We start from the raw sequence: 19,684 nt of genomic DNA on the forward strand, positions 1-19,684 counted from the left end.
CTTGGGTAAGACGGAAAGAGGGAATTATGTACTCTAATCCTATACTAAATAAATCTAGAAAAAAGATGAAAATATTTTTCATTTCTCCTAATAATTAGCATCATATCTAAAATGGATCAATTTTAATTAATAAACTGAAAGACTAAACCAGTTATCAAAGCCAGCTAATTAACAAAGGATGCATTAGGACATTTTCTGCCTGTAATTCAATTCCCTTTAAAGTATTAAAAGTTTCTGCTATTTAAAAGTATGTTTTTAAACAAGATAAACATTGATATCCTGATAAATAGTTTAAAATATGTATCCTTTTGTCATTTTTATTGTTTTTAACAGTAAACTGATAATTTAATAGTTTAGATTTTTGGTGATAATATTAAGAAATACTATGTATAGTGAGAATGTTTGCTTTGTATGTAAATCAAAGTAAAGCCATTTCAGAAGAAAAAGTGTTATATATATAACCTGATAGAAGGAAAACATTCTGTGGCACTAATTATAATTTTCCTGTTAGCAGAAGAAACTATTGACATGGTTTATTCCAATGTTTATAAGAGAAAACTTAATTTTTTTACTATGGAAAATACACATTATATGAAATCTACTCTGTTAACAAATTTATAACTACATTTATATGACAAACTGATTCCTAAGGTAGAACATAGTGAATGTATTCAAAAATTTTTGCTGCAAAATTATATTAATTCACATGATTATTTTCCTGACTAAGATATCTAATTGATTTATCTTTCTATCTTTTGATTTTCTTTTGGAATACGTTTTGGAAAAGCTGTTTGAACTCTCCTAAAGCAATTATTGGTTTATTAGTTATTTAAATCTCCATTTTTATAACTTTTTATTTCCAACCAAAATAATAGTATTCTTATTTTGGTGGGGGATTTGAATTCAGGGGCACTCAACCACTAAGCCATATCCTGAGCCCTATTTTGTATTTTATTTAGAGACAGGGTCTCACTGAGTTGCTTAGTACCTTATTGTTGCTGAGGCTGGCTTTGAACTCATCATCCCCTGTCTCAGCCTCCTGAGCCACTGGGATTACAGGTATGTGTCACCATGCCAGGCAATAATAGCATTTTTATTGGAGAATCCTCTAGAATAATTTGTCAAATTGTCACAGATAACTTTAGTCATTGAAGAATTTTTATTAAGTACAAAAGTAGATGGCCATCATTGCAATGGCTTAAGTCACAGTAAACAAAATGGATTGATCTTGCTCAATGAGTCTGTGTAGCTAGTAGCCTCTTTTTTAAAAAATTATAATCAGTTTCCAAAATAATTATGCTAAAATTCTAGTTCTCTGTGACATGTTTCCCCTCAAAATTATTCAAAGACTGTCCTTAGATTATTAGACTCACCCAGTTTCTTTTAATGTTGCATTCAAGTTTTCTGAAACCCAGTGTACTTTCCAAGCCTTACTACCCAGGGACAAAATATAAATGCCTTCTTAGAGAAGCAAACTGCAGATCTACACACAGTTCCAAAGAGAGGGAAGCAGAGCCTGCACTGAGGCATTGCCCTGAAAGTGAGGTAGCCTGGTAGCCTTATAGGATGCTTGGCCATCTCACAATGCTGGAGCAAGTGGTGGAAGACTTTATTCGGCAGGACCTCTTTGCAGAGAATTCACTGGTCAATACCAGAAAACTCAAGAAGAGCGGTAGAGAGGTGAGACTTGGTTCCTGCCAAGAGCTCAAGAAAAATATCAGGTTTCAGTTTATACTAGTGAAGTAGCAAATCAGAAACAACAAAGCATCAGGAAATGCTTCCAAAGGAGCAAATGGTCAGAAGAGGGGCTTGGGTTTCATCTGAAGGCTAGGTCCAGAATCTGCCTGAAGTCACAGTGTCAAGAATAAGTCACTGGTTTGGAGTCTGGTTATGAGAATGGTCTAATTTTAATTCCCATCCAATGGAAGGACTGGTATCACTGATGTACTTCTTGCCTTAGTTAGGTCTGGCTTGGCATCTGGTAGACTGAACTCTTGGAAGGAAACATCAGAAAACTTAGGTATTGTCAGAGTGGAACATCAGAGAAAGAAGAAATGAGTGAAAGCTGTTATTTCCAACCTTACCTTTCACTCTGACAAACTGCTAATTGTCTTCCTGGGCTAGCATTCTTTGCGCATATATTCTTCTTTATCCCATTCTTCCAGCCACTGTGTGTGATATTTTTCCTAAGCAAAATGTTTTTCCATATGACTACCAGTGAATTTAGTTTCAAAGGACTTATTTTAAAAAATTCAACATAACAAGTACTCTGTTGCAGAGATGAGAAGATCCAGTACTTGTTCTCAAGATGTTGTCTTAATACCACACTCCCAAATATTTTTTTATAAATCATTACTGCTTATTGTTTCTCCTCTAGTGTCTTTAACCACTATGATTGCAGAAATTTTATGTCTTTAGGTAATTGTTACTATTAAAATCAGAATGTGTATCCCAACCACCAATATTAGAGTGCAACTTCCTCAAGTACAGATACAGTCCATTAAAACTTCTCTCCACCTAACATTGCAGCAGAGTAAGAGCCTAGTAAGTACTTGTTAATTTATTGGCTCTTTTAGTCTTACAGTTTGGTTATTATAAATTTTGCTTGTCACTGGGGCTTTTACAATACTTCATGTAAGAGCTATGCAATTTTATCAGGCGTTTTTAAATCCATTATATAGTTTTAAATTTTAGAGAAAAAAGTTTTCAACTGTGAAAACAGAAGCTCAGTGATAAACAATTTTACCTTCAAGATGATATTTATTTTTAACTTTAGAATTGATGTAGAGAGTGTCATAATTCTATGGTCTAATTGGCACAAGTTTGCTTCCGGGTTCTAACAGTCTATAACAAATCAGTTGTCATGCAAAGTTGAGAATTACCTAAAATCTTTAGATGTATAATTAAATAGCTCAGTCGTAATGCAACACTAACTTGATTTTTTGTCTTATTGCTTATAACATTATTTATTGTCTCTAATTAAGCTCATGCTTATGAGTTAGATTACATTAAAATTTTAAACAATTATTTTAATTAGATGTTAAACAAGGTTCGGCAGTTGCTAATGAATCAAAACAGAATTTAAGAAAGGAAGGAAGACTCAGGTAAACACTTAGGTCAGTTATGGAGAAAATTATAATTGAGGAAATGTAATTCAAATAGAGTCTAGTTGTAAGAAATTTAATACATAATGCAAGAAGCAATTACTCTGGTCTTCTGAAAAAAATTATACCGATCTATTTTTTTATTCAAATTTGGAATTTTTCACTTAATAATTAATCAACTTGACAGTTGAAGCTATATATTTCTACTACTATTGAATTTAGGTAGGGTGCTCTCTTTAATAATCATAAATGACTAGATTCTCTTGTAGAATATGATTCTCTAATACATAGAAAAATAAACTATCTTCATTGAAATGATGTCCATTAAGTCCCTTTCACAATAACGGTGTATATTATGTTTTACTATGCTTTTTGCAAACCCTATATGAGCTCTGACATAGCATTCTTTGAGAGTAATCCATTATATCTGGTTTCACAAGGGCTTATTAAGAATATCTCTTGGGCCAGGTGGTGCATACCTGTAATCCAAGCTATACAAGAGGCTGAACCAGAAGGATTGCAAGTTTGAGCAAGTCTTGCTAACTTAGCAAGAACCCTTTTCAAAATAAAAAATAAAAAAGGGCTGGGGATGCGGCATTTTTTCTTTTCATATTTTGCCTTATTTTTGAAACAGACAAACCAACCTCATTTGGATTTCCTTCTGTGAAAACACTGCTTTACGTATTTTCTGTGTGTTGAGCAGTAACTGTGACATCAATATAATTATTTTCTTTTTAAGTAAAATTGCTGTTCCAGATTCCTGTTTTGTATCTTTTTCCCTTTCCTCTGCCTGTTTACCTGGCCAATGAATGAGGAAGGAACAAACTTTTATTTATCCAGTTGGGAGAGTACTTTGTACTTACTGAGTACCATGTTCTAGATCACATGAATCTTGCTCTCTGATAGAAGAGTCTACACAAATACCAGAGACACTGGAAGAATAGGGAGTACTATAGTATGTCCCAGTGACTTTAAGTCACTCTGCTGACACCCTTCTCTATGGTGAGGTGGGCAGCAGGGCACTCCTTGGAAGGAGCTAGGGATGAAGAATCAGGATGGGAGTAAAACTCTCATGATATAGCAAAAATATGGCAGAGAATACTTTTTAAGTTCTTGGAAGGTGTCAGGTAGTACTTCTAAGCACTTTTCATGATATTAATTTATTCTGTCCTTAGAAAATTAGTAATTTATCACACCTGTGCTTTTTCTCAGGGGAAAAATAAACTATAGTATTGAGAGAAGTTCTCTAATTTTACAAGTGAAGATTATTTTGTTTGGCCTTTCCAAAAACCTCCAACAAAATGACAATGGGTCTAGAACAAAATCTTGAGTTATGAGAGATACTGTAGAAAGTTGCAACAAGATTTTTCTAGTGAGTACTTTCCCAGATCCCAAAAGAAGCTGCAACTTCAGTGAGAAATCTTAGGTATGATGTCTCTTTATTCCTTAACTGAGATCGACTAAGGTCCTTAATTTCTCCTTTAACTATTAAAGAAATTTCCCTTGATTTTTCTGAAACTTTCTGCCTCATTATTCTGTTTGCAATCCATTTCGTCACAGAATAATACATGGACAATTCTCACTGTGGTATCTTCCTTTTGAAGAACTTAGTGCACTATTTACACAATAAAAAATTGAACTCCTTAGAATGAGATTCAGAGTTTCAATCCTCTAGCTCCAATTTATGGATTTCATTCATTCATTTATTCTCTACCCCACCCACCCTGACAATTTGTGAAATCACATGTTTGCTGCTGGGAGGAGGCAAAGAATCTAGACTTTGGAGCCAGATACGTAAGGTTTAAATTCTGACTCGGTTTATTATTAGCTATATAATGTTGTTCAAGTTACTTAAGCATTCTGTGCTTCAGTTTCTTCTTTGTAACAGGAATAATTATAGTGCCTATCTCATAGTGAGAACTAAATAAATAAGTTGCTATATGTAAAGCACTTTGGATAGTTATTGGTTTAAGAAGACTAATACGTAAATGCTATTTTGTACCTCTGTTCATTCATAGAGTCTTCTCGACTCAGTAAACTTCACATTTCCACTTCTTAAAACTTGTTCTGCAAGATGCTGCTCAGACCCTGTCCCCATTGTGTTTTTGACTCACCCACTCACTCCATCCTGGTGATATATTATTCCACCCCTTCCTCTCTATGGCTGTGTTAGGTTTTCACTTCTGCTGCCATCACCTTCTCCTTGTGTGTAGTGTCTTCATCCTCCTGGGGTAGACCTTGTTGCTCCTTGTGGGCAACAGACCTACACTCTGTGTTTAACATAGTTACAGAACAATATTTGTATTTCCAGAAACCTGTGTTCAAATGATTTGAGATGTGACCAAGAGTAGATTACCTAATGCTTTAAAGACTTAGTTTACTTAGTTTGAAATGAATAAATAATAGCAACTTCATAGGGTTATATCATTATTGTTCATTATTATAATAGTAACTCCAGCCCCCTTGATATTTCAGACAAGTTATATAACTATTTCCCATAAAATTACTTCACTTTCTATGCTTTGGATCATGTAGTAATTTCAAAACCCATAGGATTTATATTAAAAATATATTAAATTTTAATATTAATTATTTGTATTAAGTTTATATTGAAATTTCATGATTTAATAATTTGGGAGGATATTTTCCTTTTAAATTTACCAGTCTTTAAAACCATGGTTTTTTTAGTTAATCATAAAGCATTTACTGTATTATCACATATATATTATATAATTTAGGACTCAGCTTACTCTGACTATATATTATATCATTTAGGACTCAGATTACTCTGACTAAGGGAACACCCTACCAAAACAGTAAATTTTTGGAGTTAACTAAAGTCTACTCACAAAATGTTTCTCTTTATATCATTTTCTATAAAAGCTGTTCTTACAAAATCAGTTAAGATTTCTGCTCAGTGCAAATATCTATGACACAGCTCAAATATTTTCTGTGCTTTACTTTTATCAAGCATCCTTCAGCTGAGGTGCCGCAGTCTCTGGCTGGGCACAAATCACGGGTCTCCACACAGCTTGTAGATTCAAAAAGCAATTCTTTATTCCCGAACTCACACCGGCCATCTACAAACATGTTCTGGGGAAATCCACGTTCTCTGCCCAAATCCACACTCTGCCCAAAATCCACTACTCTGCCCAAATCCACTACTCTGCCCAAATCCACTCCACATGGGCTTCTGTCTCCCAAAATATACTGTCTGACCCTAAGAACTCAAGAGGAACTCAGCAGCAGGATACGCCCTATTCTAAAGGGGGAACACCCTAATCTCCTATTATGCTAAACTGCCCTATTCTAAAGGGGGAACACCCTAATCTCCTATTATGCTAAACCGCCCTGGTCCTTGAGCAAGGTCACCTTTCAGAAGTCCTTCCACAGACAGCATGGAAGTAAGCTGGCAAGGAGATTGTCATACCTACTTGGCTGATGGCTCCCAGAACTGAGGCAAGAGAGAGCTTGCATTATTGCTCTCATCTTTCAGATAGAGACTAAAGGATGGAGAAGTTTAAGAGAGATCAAAGAAATATATATTTGCCAACTTCCTGCCTCTGTACTTGTTAATATCTACATGTTAGACTGAAGCTTTTGTTTGGTGTTAGACTTTATTTTTTATTCAAATATTTTTCTCCCTGACCAATTCATTGGAAAATCATAAATAAAACCACATTTTTCACATGTATTTTTCTATTTTGACCATTGTTTTCCCACTTTAAAAATGTTGACAGCTATAGAATTTTAGGAATGATCAAATTTTCCTCTATCCCTGTTGTATAATTTTGTGATTTTTAATGTATTGAGCAGAGGGGATTTATGATTAGTAGAAAGAAGGATGTTTTGAGACATTTTTATCAATGTAACTTTGATGGTTTGAATATGAGTTTTCCACCAAACTCTTGTTAATGCAAGAATATACATGGGTGAAATGGTGAGATTATTGTAAGAAAAGTTTAATGGGTAATTCTGTTGGGAGCTCAGAAGACCAGAAAGCCAATAAGAATGGATACCATGCTCATGTTGTTTCAGAGGCCATTCATATTCTGGCAAAGAACTTGACTACATTTGCCTATGTCCTGATGCATTATGTGAGACTGAATTAAAAAAATAATGGACTAGTTAATTTGGTGAAGGAAGTGTCAAGGCAGCGCAGCATTCAGTCATTGGCATGCATTATTACTGGCAGCTTTTATACAGGTTTATTGTGATAGTAAGAAGCCAAAAACAGAACTAAAGGATTTTAAAAACTTGTTTAGATGACAAAGTACATGTAAAGATGGGGCCATGTAAAGATGTGTGGTTATTGAAGAGATTGCAGCTACTAAAGATATGCTAAGTACTTTGGAAAGAGACAATAGGAATGATGCCTTGTGGGCATCTCAGAAATTTTCAAGACCACACCCGCTACAGGCTGTATAGTACATTAGAGGAAAGTTATTTGAGAAGAGATCATGGTAGTACCTCCTTACATAGGAGGACCTAGAAAGTTGTTTCCCCATGCTGAGTCACATAGGCACTCAGAGGCAACTGTAGCCCTTGTAGCTGATTCCAGTGGCTCCAGGTATTGCACAAACTGGCAGAAAACCTTGGTATCATTCTTGTGGTGCTGGTTCTGCAGGGAGTACAGGATGCTGAAGTTAAGGAATCATGGAGGTTTCCAGTGAGATTTCAAAGGAAGGCCTGGGAGGCCATACAAAGTATAACAGGGTCATAATTCCTGTGACCTTCCCGTGAGGGAGAAATGCATGAAGCTATGGAGTGAAGTAGAAGCTAGAATGGAGACCCCGCAAACTAAGAGATGTCAGTAATATGGACAGTCTGGCGAGGAAAGCTGCTGGCCACATAGAGAACCAGGCTATAAGAGTTGCCATGTGCACTGCAACCTGTAAGGCCAAATGGGTGGGGCTGCCCAAGCCCTTTGAAGAGCACACCTTAGAGCCATATGTCCAAGATGCTGTATGCAAAGTTACAGAACCTATTTGCTCAAATGGATTTGGTCATGCTTTAGCCCCATCCCTTCTCTCTATGCCCCTATTCCTCCCTTTTGGAATTAGCATGGTCACTTTATGCTACTATATATTGGATACATGTAGCTTGCTTTTAAGTTTTACAGGAACTTATAGCCAAGAGTTTACCTTGGGTCTCAGAAAAGACTTTGGACTTGGGCAATATTAAAAATATTAAGAGATTGGACTCTTGCATTTTTCACTGTAAGAGGGATATGAGTTTTTGGAAACCAGGGGTGAAATGTTATGGTTTAGCTATAAAATATCACCCAAAAACTCTTGTTAATGTAGAAATATTCACAGGCAAAATGAGGAGATTGTTAGAGTTATAATATAATTGGTTTATCCTAGTTCGAATGAATTGACTGGGTAACTAGAGAGAGGTGGAGCATGACTGCAGGAGGGCAGTGGAGGCATATCCTAAAAGAATTTATCCTCCCCTGTGGCGCCTTCCCACCCTTTACCTCTTGCTTCCTTACTGTCATGAGGAGAATATTTTCCCTCTGCCATCCCCTTTCTCATGTGTTCTGACTCATCTTGGGCCCAGGGCAATGGACTTGGCTGTCTATGGATTGAAAACTCTAAAACCATGAGCCAAAATAAATTCCCTCTGCTAAGAGATTTTTGTCAGATATTTTGGTCACAGTGATGATTTGAAACTGACCAAAACAGTAACTTATAGATATTAAATACGTAATATATCAAGACAAGAAAAATTCTTGAGAAAGTAATGATCCCAGAGTTGAGTCTAGTTCTTGGTTCTTCTCACTGAGCATTACTTTTCTATAGGGATGCAAACATTTCACATATTTATGCATGTGAAAATTTAGAAAGGCTCTTAAAGTGTTTCAATTTTGAAAAAGCTTGTTAAATGTAGGAAAACAAGCAATAACAGAAAGCAAACAAAAAAGTCTACCATGAACAATCTTCTACTTACTCTCTATAATTGACCATTGTTAACAAATTATTTTATCTGCTTCAATTCCTTTCCTAAATATCACAGAAAAATTTGTTTCTGTAAATCCTTATAGAGACGACAAAAGTTTTAATTGTAGACTGATTGAAAATGCACCAGGGTTGACAAATACATGTAATATATGGTAATAAAAGCACACTTATATATATTTTACTTAAAATGACACATATTGGAAATGGATTAGCCATTAATTCCCAATTCACCTCAGTTGAAATAATTGAAAATCTTCTGTCAAATACTGTCAGGAAATTTTCTTGTCCTTTTCCATGTTTCATTTCTTTGGTGTGTAGAATATACTGATTTTATGTTTATTCTAAAATGACCAGTCTTTACATCCATCCATGCTTTTTTTTTTTTTTTGAGTCCACCTTAAAATAATTAGTGATTATCACATATATATATATATATATATATATATATATATATATATATATATGTATATATATATATATATATCACATCATCTAGGATTAAGTTGGCTGCACCTATGTGACTAAGGGAGCACCCTAAAGTAACAGTGGCTTAAGTGCAATAGAAGTTTCTTTCACTCTCATATAAAAGCTACAGGGAAATTTAGCCTTGTCCAGCAGCCCCTCATCTTGGAAACACAAGCTCCCTGCCATGGTCTGCCCACTCAGTTCTGGCCTTTGCTTTAGAATTCATGCTTGTGCTTTGTCCTCTTATAGTCTAAGATGGCGTTTGGGGTTCTAGCACTCACGTCCACCTCCCAGGCACCAGGAAATTAAAAAAGAGAACATTGTCAGAGTTTCCTAATTAAGGGAGTTGAACTAGGGTTTTATAATTAAAAGAGAAGAGAATAATGGATATTGGGTGGGAACCAAAGGCTCTATATCCGTCTGCATAATCTGCAAAATGCAGGCTGCTAATCAATTATTATAAAGGAAAGCTTATTTCTTTATTTGTGTCATGCTGAGGATTTGTGCAATGTCTGGGTGTTGTCTCATTCAGATGCCTTTGTGTTTTGCCTCTGAAATAAAGGGATTTTTAATAGACTTGCTTTTTGTTGAAGAAAGTAACAACCTGATTAAATTGGCATTGGAAAAAAATCTCTCATTATGCAGAAATGTGAACACTGTAGTACTTCTAAATAAAAACTATTAAATATCTTCCTTGACAGGCATGTGAGTATCAATAATTTTATGTTTGATAATTTTAAACTTATATAATAATGATATTCAGAGAACAAACAGGATAGCCATGTCATAACATTTATTTGACACTCATATATCACTTACTATTGCCAGGTACTGTTTTTAAGTTTTTTGCAAATGTAAACTCAATTGTTTTTTACTCTCTTTTTTTCATAAGTCTACAGTGAAGCTTCCCATGAGAAACATAAATTGTGCTGATGTTATCACTCTGATAGCCAATTGAATGTGTGCTTGTTATTCTTACATTTAAAATTTTTTCTCAGTATTAATTTCTTACACAGTAGATATCAACAGACATATACATAAATAATAGGTTTTGAGGGTTCTCAATAACTTTTAAAAGTAAAAAAGAGTTCTGAGATAAAAATAAATCACTGTTATAGCTGGGGCTCTAGCTCAGTGGAGGAGTGCTTGCCTAGCACACATGAGGTCCTGAGTTCAATCCTCAGCACACACACACACACACACACACACACACACACACACGAGAAAGAAAGGGAGAGAGAGAGAGAGAGAGAGAGAGAGAGAGAGAGAGAGAGAGAGAGAGACAATTGCTGCTAGGACACTTGAATGCATTTCAAAATTCGATACACATAATTAACCTATAATCCATAAATGAATGAATATTTTAAAACACTATTAACTATGTTCATGGTAAATGGTGCTAAGGTGCAAATGAAGCAATATGAGATATATCTTCTTTGAGGATTTTAGTTCTGTTGAGGAAACCAATATGTGTAAGTGTGTGTGTGTGCGTGTGTGTGTGGTAAGTGTGTGTGTGTGTGTGTGTGTGTGTGTAGTATGAATCAAGTAGTTGCTGGCATGATAACACTATGAAACAAAGCACATCAAAACTAGTACCTTAAAGAAACATGAACTTATTACAATCAAGTCTATAGGTTGGCTGGCCAGTTCTGCTTATCTCATTGGATCCCACTTGAGTTTTTGGTCAGTGGTGGCTTGTAGGCTTTGGCTGGGTTTACTCATATCTGACGGTCAGCTGGCTAATGGGCATAGTAGGACTTCATTAGCTAAACAGGAAGAGGCATCTCTTCCTCACAGGTCTTCATGGTTATAACAGAGGTGTGAGAATGGGGATGATAGGGTAATCCAGAAGTAATGCTCAAGGACTTTCCAAACTCTGCCCTGAATCATGTCTGCCAGTGTTCCACTGGCCAAAGCAAGTAAATGTGAACATGACCAAGGTCAGAATCAAGGACTGGGGAGGAATGTCCCATCCACAGTGAGAAACAATTGGGACCAACAGTGTGATCAGTGTACTACTGTCTGTGTATGCATGAAAATATAATTTACAATCATTTTTGAAATGTATTTGTAAAGAAAAGAATGACCCTGTTCTACCAAGAAAGACATAGGACAGTATATTACTCCCTTGATTTTTGAATCCCACAAACCCATGAATTAATTTAATCACTCATAAAATGAGAAATAGGCATGTCCTATGTAATAAATTCATGAAATTTTATTTTTATAATTCTTTACTTTTTGAAATGAAATTCTCTTCAAGTTGAAATTTTAACAAGTAATATGTTATTCATTCTCATTATGGTGGGATCTGAGAAAGATTTATTAATGTGCTATTATTTTAAAAAATAATTCATATAGTAACATGACTCAATATTGAAACATATTTATTATAATGCTAATCACCTATTTGACCATTACACATTTATATGTGTACTGAATTGTCATACTGTGCCACATAAATATCTACATATGATGCATCAATTAATATAAAAATTAAAACTGACATGCAACAAAGCAACATAGTACTAGATGGGAAATCTGCTCTCTACTGGAACTTGGATGATCTCTTCATTACTCTCTATACTCTGCCTAATTCCTTTGCTTCTGTGTCCCAGGGTGTATGGACCCAGACTTTTTATTCATTCCTGGGAACTTTCACCCTAACTTATCTCCCGCATCTTTGCTTGCTTATCACTGAGAACCCTGAAAATCATGTCAAGCTTTTATTTCAAACTCCATGCTTTATTCTTTCTTTGGCATTTCTTGCTCAGTTTATAATATTATCTTTTTTTTGCTGTGATTCCTCACAGTTAACACTTTCTTTGAAATTTTATTTCAAAGAAATAACATATGATAACCATATTTAGAGAAAGCCAGAATCATGTAATACCTTCTCCTGTGATAGAAGTCAGAAGAGGCCATGCCAAATTATAAAGTGGTGTCTTCTTCCTTTCTTTCTATGTTTTAGTACTCTATGTTTTACATGCTTCCCTAAATCCCTGTTTTAATTTAGATGATGGGATGCATTTAAGGATTTCACAATACAATGTTAGTGAGCGAAATAGTTTACCCTTCCAAGTGTGGACTTCCATTTTGGTAATAGGTTGCTAAAAAGGTGAATGAATCAATACCTTGTGTTGAAATATTTAATCCTTTGGAACTTGTGTACTTGTTTTGCATTGTTAATAATAATAACTTACGTTTACTTAATGCTTTCTATGTGCCAGGTACCATGCCACATGATTTCATTTAATTTTTACATCTACCATTTTTGTGTTACTTGTATTTCACAGATACAGACACTGAGGTTGAGTTTAACTTGGTCTAAGGTCGTGGTACTAAAAAGAGGCAGAACTGAGGGCTTCAGAGATAGAAAAACTAGTTTAAATTTCTTTCTTCAAGAAGTGCCTTTCCTGCAACCCTCCAGAGCACACCAGCACTCCAGGCTAACTGACTGCCGGACTCTGAGAAAGAGATATTGCCATTCATCATTCACATCAGAGTATTTCTTTTGTGTCTTTATGTCTGATTCTTCACTATTCTACTAAGCTTACATGCTTCACCTTTATTACATGCTTTACTCTTATTGTGGTGGCTACTCTTGCCCTTATAATCATATTCTTCAATTTCCCTTTGCGTTTTCCCCTGTTTTTCTCCTCAATTTTATCTTTCCTTTTCCTCTGTTTCTCTTCTTATCTCTTCTCCTTATCTCTACTCTAGAGAATTTTTGTTTGTATTTTTACTATCCTATCCAAAACAAAACAATCTCTTCTTGTTTATTTCCAGACCTACATTTCAAAAATCCTATCATGGTTTTGATGCTTTGGGAAAAGTCATTATTTGAAATAATTCACTTGCGCCATTTACATAGAGTTAAGAATCCCTTTGTAATGTGAGAAATTACCACTCAGTTTTTAGGTCTCAAAACATTAAGATTTCTTCTAGTCATCTTCCTGATGAGAATAGAAAAATGACCTTAACAAGATTTTTTATGTTAATACTTATAAATATTTCTATTGATACTTCATACTCTACATTCCTAAAGCCAAATTCATTATCCATGCTCTTACCCCTCAACATCCTTCCTTTTTCCTGTGTGGATGGCATCATTGCTTCCAATTTGCCTAGATTAGGAGCATTAGTCATTGTTACTTTCTCCTTGCCCCTCATTTAAGGGCTCTCTCTGCCCTAATTTTCTTCTCCTTTCTTTCTGCATTTCATTACTGCTCCCCATTCTTGGGTCATCATTGTTTTCACTTTCTTTAAGTAGTATTATAATCTCCTTACTGATGTCTCTATCCTAGATTCTTGCTTCTTCAAAATACTCTCCACAGTTATATTTTTAAAAATGCCTTCTTCAAATTTATTGTTCTGTTGTAGAAATTCTTCCAGTATCTCACAATTGCCTTCAGAACATTTTAAGTCCAAACTTAGGGTGGGGGGCTAACAAGGCCCTTGTTAACCATGTCTCAGGTTACCTTTGCAGCATCAACTTCTTTTTTACCCCCTGTACACTATGTTCTGGCTCCCATTTATCTTTTCTGCACTTCCAATAGTACATTTATCTCTATCCCTCTTGATATACCATCAAGCTAACTGCAATACCAGAGATCTCCATAAGTGCAAAGAGGGTTGGAGAACTGATGAAGTCAGAAGAGCCAATCTCTAGGCAGGCGTCTAAAGTGGAATAGTGCTCAGCAATGCCCTCATTACATGATGTTTGTGAATACAACTAAAACACCCTTGAACAGGCCAGGCCTAAGATTACTATCTTTAATATTGTTCAAGCCTGAGAAATTTTCCAGCCCTTGCCAAATCTTTCTCGCTATGAGCCAAACTCTGTTGTTCTTGTCTTTACCATGGATTGAAGTCCTGCTTTATACCAGAGATAAGTTTACCTCTCTCCATTCCCCTTTTCCCTTGTTTACCACTGGGTTCTACCCTCCACATCTATCCATTGGTTTATCTACACTCTCAGGAATGAGTCCAAGATCTTTTAGGCTTGCAAAGTACATTTGGTTTAACAAGATACTTAAATCAGTTTCTTATGACATGAGTGTTTTCTTTAGTTAAAAGCTATCTTTCACTTATACTTTTTTAAAATATCATTTATTTATTCTAATTTGTTATACATGACAGCAGAATGCTTTTACTACTAACTCTTATCGCTTCTCCTTTTACCACCCCTGTTGAAAACTATAGCCCTTTCTAATTGTAAGGATAGAGCACTTAAATATTCCCTTCTTCCCTCCCTAGCAGCCTTTTTGTCTAGATAATTGCACTAGAACTTCATGAATGATATAGATGAAATTGTATATGACTTATAACAACAAGAGTGCTTCAGATACTTGTCAGACCTGGACATGTTCTTATTCCTTTTCACTGATTTCTCCATTTATATATGTTTTGGTAATTTGAATGGAAATTTGTACAGGGAGGTTCACAATCCCTGAATATCAGCTCTTTTTCTTCTTCTTATACACAATGTTCAATTCAAAATGCCATTTCTATTTATTTCTCATATTTATTATATTTTTTGAAAAGTGAGATTATGGTGTTTTCAATCATAAGGAGGAATGCAAAATTCTTCCATAGTGAATATTTTAGATAAGCCTTGCCCTCTATTTTCAACCGTTTGTTTTTCATTAAGATGGTTTTCCATTTCTTGCTCTGGACCTCTAAAGTCATTTTTCATATCATTCTTCAATGGTACTCTTTATATTTTATTATAGTTTAATAGCTACTCTTTTAGATTTGGGGATTTAAGGTAAAGTATAATGTAATATCATTTGCTCTATGGTCTGTCACACTATCAGACCAAGCCAATGCTGCACAGACTTTGTGGCCCATTCATTTTTACAGCTACAGAGATGAGCATGTAGCTTCTGACACAAGGTGGGCTTTAATGATGAGCCAAAGGCTTTTAAATAGAGGTTCTATTAGAACATTTTGGGGGCTTGGGTAATAAGGAAAGTCCTAAACTGTATTAGCAATCACTACCATATCTTGAGTACTAAACTAGAAACTACATGTAACCATGTAAACTGAATTCAGTTCAAACCTCATCCTAACACTATTAGTCAGGCATGATGACCCTTCTTCCAAAGCAGAAAACTAGGACTTCATATTAATAAAGGTGTTTTTCAGAGAAACAGAACCAAGATGAATATATATATATATATATATATATATATATATATATATATATATATAGAGAGAGAGAGAGAGAGAGAGAGAGAGAGACTGATTGATTGATTTATGGGAATTGGCTAATGGATCCTGAAAAAAATCCCACAGTCTGCCATCTGTGAGTTAAAAATCATGGAAAACTGGTTGTGAAATTCAGTTCAGGGGTGGATCCAAGATGGTAGGCTAGAGAGAGGCTGCATTCTGTGTCACTCCAGGACCTGGGATTCAAGTAGTAAGAATTCTATTTCTCTGTGGATGATTAGAGGACCCCCAACAGCTGCTTCTATGCAGGAATCACAGCTTCTATGCCTTACTGGTGGGACTGCATATTGGTGCAACCAATATGAAAAGTAATGTGGAGATTACTTGGAAAACTTGAATGGAACCACCATTTGACCCAACTATCTCACTCCTTGGCTTGTACCCAAAGAACTTAAAAACCACATACTATAGTGACACAGCCTCTTCAATGCTTATCCAGCACAATTCACAATAGCTAAATTGTGGAACCAACCTAGATGTCCTTCAATAGATGAATGGATAGAGAAACTGTGGTATATATACACAATGGAATATTACTCGGCATTAAAAGAGAATAAAATCATGGCATTTGCAGGTAAATGAATGGATTGAATAATATTATGCTAAGTGAAGTAAGCCAATCCCCCAAATCCAAAGGCAAAATGTTTTCTCTGATATGTGGATGCTGATCCATAATGGAGATGGGGAGGGGGGAGCATCGGAGGAATGGAGGAACTTGGATCGGGCAAAGGGGAGGGAGAGGAAGGGAGTGGTATGGGGGTAGGAAAGATGGTGGAATGAGTTAGACATCATTACCCTAAGTACATGTATGAAGACACAAAGGGTGTGACTCTACTTTGTGTACAACCAGAGAAATGAATAATTGTGCTCTGTATGTGCACTATGAATTGAAATGCATTTTGCTGTCATGTATAATAGAATAAATAAATAAATTTTAAAAAATAATGAAACTAATAATAAGGATAAAAAAGAAACTCAGTTCAGTTTTGAAGATCTGAAAATTCAGAAGCTGTGGTATCTTAGGGCAGGAGAAGAAGGATGTCTAAGCTCAGGAGACAGTGAATTTCCCCTTACTCCACTTCTGTTTTATTCTTTTATTTGAATGATGCCTAATGATTTTTTTTTCTAAGTGTGACTCAAATGCTAGTTGTTCTAGACACACAGACATACCAAGAAATAATGTTTAACAGCTATCTGGGCATCTCTTAGCCCAATCAAGTTGACACATAAAGTTAACTATCATAGAAGAGTGCATATCCCTAAGTCAGCAACTATCAGAAAACAGAACGGGACTTCATCTCAATACCATACAGACTCAAAGCTCAGATTCTTAACCCAAGGATTATAATATGTCTCCATATATTTTATGAATGAGAAATACTTGGATCCTAAAATTCCCTAAGCTACCTCAGGGTATTATTCTTCAGCTATTTTTTCATGGATAAAGAAATCAATGATCATTTCTAAAAGATTCAAAGGAATATATTTATTGGTTCTCTAATAATCTACCATACAAGTGACCAAAGCCAACTTATCATTTTACTATTCAATCTATTGTTTATATATTTATATTATCCTAAGTTTCTAGGTATTACCCAATTATTGAAATATAAAGTTTAAAGAATTAACAGAGATTGGATAAAGAGAAAGGATGGGAGAGGAGGGGAGGAGTAGAGAGGATAGGAAGGGCAGCAGAATAGACAATATGATTGATGTATGTACATTCCATGTATGTATTATATGTCAAAATACATTCTTCTGTCATGTATGACTAAAAAAAATAAAAAATAAATCATATAGTAAAAAAAAAAGAATTTACAGACTTAGGGTCCAGAAATTTTTAGGCATTAGTCCCTCTGGACTGCTACAGCTAAAATAAACCAGCTTCCTGAAAATTCCTTGGGTGTCCAGCATCATATATTCTACATCAGAACCAAGGGGTGTTTAACACTGAGCCATATCCCAGCCTTTTTATTTTTTATTTTGAGATAGGGTCTCACTAAATTGCTGAGGTTGGCTTTGAATTCATGACCTTCTTGCTTTAGCTTCCAGAGCGGCTGGAATTACAGTTGTGTGCCTCCACACCAGGCCTGATTACATGCTTAGAAGTCAAATTACTTAGAGAACACAAACTCTTTCAACAGCCCTCCATTAGATATGTCCAAACTTGCTATATAGAGTGGTTTTACATGTCTAAACTCACATTGGCAGCTGGTGAGAATACAGGCTTTAATGGTTTCTCCCAAATAAACATTGAGCTTTACTACTTTAAGTAATTTGCTATTTTGATAGGTAAAAAATGACATTTTGGGTTAATTTATTCCTGTAAAAGCAGAATACTTATCATATTTAATGCCCATTTATATTTATTTTCCTTTAAGCAATCTATTTATATTTTTGGCATATTTCCATACAAGTGTTAACTTTTAAAATATTAATACACAACAGTTATTTATACATATTACATGTCATTTCTTTGTTGTATCTCATATATCTTCTCATTTCTCTTTCTTCAAGTCTCTCAGTTCCTACAGTGGGAACTATTTCTATTGCATGGAATTAATCTCACCTCCAATTATCTTCTTTTTCTGTCCCTTAGATTTTGTTTCCATTGATTTTATTTCCTGCCTTTCCATAGTCTATGCCTGTTGCATATTTATTTTATCTGTTTGTAACATAGACATTCTTTTGTTAGTTTATGTAAACATGAAGTCAACTTTCATTAATAGCATTTTACACAAGACAGTTGTTGTTTTTTAATACAAATTATACATTTGTGGGTTTATGTTATTTCAATAATTGGGCAGGATTGGGAGAGAACTCATTTACTTTCTAACACTAAGATTCATGCTTGGTTTAACCTTATTTTATTAAAATGTAATGAATTAGGCATTATTATTTCTGTTTTTCACATGTAAACATTGAAATTCAAAATATCAAACAACTTATTGACCGATGTGACTCCCAAGGCAGGTATATATTGTTTTTATTATATTGCCTCTTTGTATCACAGATAATCAAAATGCCAACTTTCTAAATTAATAGTGTAAAAAATGATTATTCAGGGTAAATTTAATTTGCTTTAGGTGTATAATCAACCTATGTTTTTTGAACTTTTTTAATGTACATATTTTCACAGAGTGATGTCAATACAAATATTATTTTATTGATCAAATAAATTACTCAAGAATTTCTAAAATATAACATGATTTCATATTTTAGCTCTGTTTGGAAACATTAAATTACTTTGCTTGAAAATACCCTGAGTGTCACTTTGCACATTCAGAGGGACTGTACCCCTTGTTTGAATTAGTGAGCTTTCACTCTGTCCCATGACTAATTGGGAAGCTCTGATCAAAGCAGTGGTTGAAATATAAAGAAGCCAAGAATATTTTGGGGGGTAGGAAATATTAATTTTTAGTTTTGTTGCTCAAGCTGATGCAAAATAATTGTAAAGTCAAAGAAAATGCTCAACAAAATATTTCCCATTAACTTTGAGCTATGTATAATTTTTATTTTGATCTGTATTCTACATTCCACTGTAAATGTACAGAAGTTTCTTCAGGCTTTTCTCAACATCTTCTATTCTCTCCATCAACTTAGAGATAAATACTACAAGGATTCCATTTCTCTCCATTGCTGAGTACATCTTCCATGAACAGGATTTTGAAAATAATCTACAGGGGCTGGGGATGTGGCTCAAGTGGTAGCACGCTCACCTGGCATTTGTGTGGCCCAGGTTCGATCCTCAGCACCACATACAAACAAAGATGTTGTGTCCGCCAAAAACTAAAAAATAAATATTAAAAATTCTCTCTGTCTGTCTCTCTCTCTCTCACCTCTCTCTTAAAAAAAGAAAATAATCTATGATATTCTTTTAAGCTCATTTGACTCTTCTGAAACTATTTTCAGTCGGCT

The sequence above is a fragment of the Callospermophilus lateralis genome, unplaced genomic scaffold (assembly GCF_048772815.1).
Source record: "Callospermophilus lateralis isolate mCalLat2 unplaced genomic scaffold, mCalLat2.hap1 Scaffold_43, whole genome shotgun sequence".
Lineage (NCBI taxonomy): Eukaryota > Metazoa > Chordata > Mammalia > Rodentia > Sciuridae > Callospermophilus > Callospermophilus lateralis.